This window comes from Colobus angolensis, unplaced genomic scaffold, assembly GCF_000951035.1.
Source record: "Colobus angolensis palliatus isolate OR3802 unplaced genomic scaffold, Cang.pa_1.0 Scaffold16, whole genome shotgun sequence".
In the NCBI taxonomy this organism is placed as follows: domain Eukaryota; kingdom Metazoa; phylum Chordata; class Mammalia; order Primates; family Cercopithecidae; genus Colobus; species Colobus angolensis.
In genome coordinates this window covers 20,498,876-20,503,637 of record NW_012114710.1, presented here as the reverse complement: position 1 = coordinate 20,503,637, position 4,762 = coordinate 20,498,876, and positions in this window count along the sequence as shown.

Here is a 4,762-nt window from a genome sequence, read left to right as displayed (position 1 = left end):
CTTAATGGAGAATGTGTTAATGCATCAAGGGAACAGGGACTTTCCTTCCTAATCTGCACTTTGCACTCAGCTTCAGGCTCACTGCAGGCATCTCTTCATGAGGTCAACATGAAAATGAATTGCTCCCCGCCACGAGGACGTTGGTGCTTGCTGTGTGGAGATGTATATTGCAGAGGGGGAGAGAGAAAGGTCTCTCTTGTAGGGGTGGCAGAGGAAATCTGGATTTGTGTCCTAACAACACACTGTGAACAGGATTTGGAAGAAATGCCCGGAGTTTAGAAGTGGCTATAGGCACACCAAAGTTCCTCCTGAAGAAATGGATACTTGGAAATCTCTTAAGGATATAACTAAAGGGATTTTTAGTCATTGGCTGATTTTAAATTATTTGCTGGGATCATAACTGTAACAAGAATTTGGGCTCTTTTCCATTTAGAAGGAGTTTCTACCAATTTAACTTTACCTATTTGATCTTAAAACTGCACACCAGCCTGGGCAACATGGCAAAACCCCGTCTCTACAAATAATAATAATAATTTAAAAAACTAATTTGGGCATGATGGTGCATGCTTGTACTTCCAGATACTAAGAGGCTGAAGTGAGAGTCTTCCTTGAGCCTGGGAGGCAGAGGTTGCAATGAGTCTCTTGAATGCACTGTTACCCTCCAGGCTAGGCAACGGAGCGAGACCCCATCTCTAAACAAAAACAGAAACAAAAACCTGCACAGAACTGTAAGTATGATCACACATTCAGTTTTCTCACAATTACTGTGATATATATATAGATATATGTTGTTCTGGGGTAGTTATGAGTAGCATCTCTGACACCTTGACTAGAATTCTAGTTTGGATAATAGGCCTGGCCTGGCCTTGCCACTCTAAACTAAACTGTGCTTTAAGCTCAAGTGTCTGCTCAGGTAGCAACAACTTGATATAGAAATACGTCTTCATCCCTTGCTTGTTTTGTTATTGTTGTTCCTTCTTTCTCTGATTCCTAATTTCCCTTCTTTGGTTTACATCAGAATAAAGCATACTCACTCATGCAATCATTCCACATGAGGGCTCTGGGTCCAGTGGTTTTTCTGGGCAATTATTTTCCCAGTGGGGAACTGAAAACTTTTTTCATCTTATGGCTCCATTGTCTCTTAGGATCAGAGAGTCCTTTGCTTTGAGCTGCTAGGAGAGGTCAAAGGAGAGCAAAGGACAGATCTAGAAGTGGAAGTGAATGTAAGAGAGAGAGAAGAGGTGAAGGAGGGGGAGAAACAAACACAGGGCTATAAAGCAGTCCTTCCACCCACATCCTACTAACCCAAACTCAGAAAGGTAACATTTCACCACTTCCATTTTCTGCACAACTAAAACGAGAAACAGAATTTGGTTCTAAAGTCTGCTAACATCTGCCTTCTGGTCATCCGATACCCAATTCATCCTTTCTCTCACACTTGGAAAACACTTATCCTCCCTCCTGCTTGGAGATAACATGAAGCCACATCCAGTTGCTGCAGTCCACTCAAAGTCTAGGGTTTTTGAGGGGTGAGTCCTTCCTGTCAGGTTGAGGTGTGGGTCCGTGTGATCCAGTGACACATAAAATACAGAGATAAATTACCTAGCTCCGCATTGCAATACCAGTATGCAAAGGAGAAGCATGGATGGGATGGCCACAGTGACCCATTTGGAAAATGGAAGTATGGATAACACCACAGTGGCTGGTCTGTAGCAATTCTGAAATCCTGCTTGACTGACATTGTGAAGAGCTTTCACCCTGGCATAAGGGCAATGAGCTCCCATTCTGTCCTCTGAGAGAAATTTCCTTGTTCATTGTTCTTCATGACCTCTGACTCTACCCTCAACGAAACTCAGCCTTACAGCCATTTTCTATGGTCACATTAGAAGAGGAGATTGGGATATATATTCTCCTTGGGGGACGCACCATTTTGTTCTCCTGTTTCTTTGACAGTTTTCTGGTCTGTTTGCTTCTAATTAGTTCATAGTATTCAGTCATATCCAAAGTTTTTTCCTACGTATAATTTTCAAGCAAGTCTTATTTCTAGTCCTGTTCTTGTTTCTTCCTCTCCTTTACTCCTTCTCTCTCTCTCTCTCTTTTCTCTCTTTCTGAACTTAATGGTGGCTACCTTGAAGCAATTTGAAAAAACAAACTTACACAGAAAATAATTAATCTGTTATTTGAGTATTAATAGGTTTTGTTTCTCAAAACCATTGCCCTATACATTACTGTTTGAGGTCTAGAAACTTTCAGGTTTTCCAACCTTGTAAAGCCCCAGATTTCTAAACTCTTTCCCCTTTTTTTGTGTTGTTGTTTGTAAATCAATCACTTTCTTTCTGAGCTGAAATCTTTCCTGAAATATTTTACTAAAGGCAATCAATAAATCAACACATTCTAACACTTTTTTCTCAACCACTTCTACCAGAAACAGAAGCTCATTAGGAAGGTCCGCCTTCCAAATTATTGCAGACACAGTTCACCAAATATTTTGCCATTGACTAATAAGGGGTACCAGATTATCAGCTTCTGATATCTCATGCTCTGTTGCCCACTGGTTGACAACTAAGTCAGTGTCACATATTTTATGTTATTGTTATGGTAGCAACCAATTTCAAGATACCCATTAGTCCAAAAAATGATCGTTTCCTTATTACCCAGATTAGTCAAAAAAGACTAACTATGGTTACAAACAACTGCAATATTCCAATGACTGACCACCGTAAAGATCTATTTTTAATTCATGCAACATCCTCAGCATCAACAGGCCTGATCAGGTGACTCTTCTGGGGTCTCTTCTCAAAAGACAATTCAGAGATCCAGAATATTTCCAGAATATTTCCACCTTGTGGATCTGCCATCCATTGGGGATTTAGAATTCTTCATTTCCAGTTTTGCGGGCAGGTGTTTTAGGGACAGACATAGTTTGTAGGGGCAAGTTCTGAAAGTATATCAGATTACCTCTGTGTCTACCTCCTGGGCTAGAACTTATCTCAGTAACTCTCACTTAACTGCAAGGGGTGCTGCTAAATATGGTCAAGCTACAGGTTTAGGAAGGAAAGGAAACTAAGTTCACTAGTTATCAGTTTACTACCTCTCACTGCCACCTTGATACTTCAGTGCCTGCTCTGCAATATTGCACTAGACTCTAAACATTTCTTCTGCACAGTGAGCTCAGTGGGAAGTTTTGTCAATAGGAGTTGCTGGAAGAACACCGCAGTCGAAAGGGGGCTTCTCTTCCTGGTCTGGTGTGATGAGTTTTGTTTTCTCTTGCTCCTGCTGTATAGTCTTGTGGTGCTTGTGCATGGTGACACCCAGCAGTAAAGCATCCCAGCTGCATGCCTACAGTGTACAGTCCCTTAACAACCTTGCAGCCTGAGCACCAGACTGTGAACCACACCCAACATCCCTTCTGGTGTGGACACCACATACTCCAGGCCTCACACTGACTGGAACACCTGACACTTTCTGAACACACAACCACCAGCCTCAGCTCACCTGCATCCTGGAGTGTCATTTCCTGTATGCCTGTGACTGTGAACCAGCTCCAACCTGGGCAAGCCAGATAAGTTCTCCACCATTCAGTTGACTCCAATCTCATTTCTCTGCTGAGTTCTGGAGTTCTGCAGCCCGGGCTTGGGGATTCAAGTTGTCCTTCTTTGTACATTGTCTCAGCCCTAGGGTACCCTTTAGATAGAGTTATCTTTACATCTTCATAGTTACTCTTCTATAATACTTTAATAATTCTTTATAACAAACTCCCCCTCTTCAGATTACCATGTGTTTTTTCCTTCTGGCTGGCTGGACCCAGGCTGTTACACTGGGTTTGGTGAATGTGTAGCCCTTTCTATCTTATCCTAAATCACACACATGAGGTTTTAGACTGTGTCTGTTCAATTCTATAGCACAAGACATATTTCCTGGAGAAGAGAACTGAAACCTGGCTCTTCTGATTTTAAATCATTATAAGAGATAAAAAATCTTATAGGACAAGGCAAGAGTGCCTTTCAGTAGGAAAATTCAAGTGTGACAATATTAATTCTAAAAGATATTGGTTCCTCACCACATGTATTTAGAAATGATAAAACAATTTATGCAACATTAAACATAAAATATATCATTATCATGTTTAAAAGACTGAAAATATGTTACCTTGACACTGCCAGATTTAGCAGGCCTAAAATTAAATAAATGTTTTTTTCTATCGATTTCTCTCTGTATGTAATGTTATTTGAGATATAATTCAGATACCATAAAATTGATTATTTTAAAGCATACAATTCATTGGTTTTTAGTATATTCACAAAATATGTGAATATCATCACTAATTCCAGAATATTTTTATCACCCTAAAAGGAAACTCTGTATTCATTAGCAGTCACTCCTTCTTTCCCTCCCCCCAATTCCTGGTACCCACTATCTATTTTCTGTATGTGTAGATTTACTTATCCTGGGAATTTTATTTAAATGGAATCATACCATACATGGCTTTTTGCATCTGGCTTCTTTCATTTAGCTTAATACCTTCAAAGTTCAGCCATGAAGTAGGATGTTACATGTAATTTTTAATATTTGATATGTATAATCATTGAATACACACATACACATATATTCTTCTCTATTACCTACAACACCTGTGTTAATAACACTAAGACACCCATTTAGTCTTTACTTGAAAGAAAATAATTATGAAAGGAAAAGTAAAAACCTTATGTGTTCATGAAATCCTGAACGTGAGCAAAAGAGAAAGTGAAAAATACCTTCA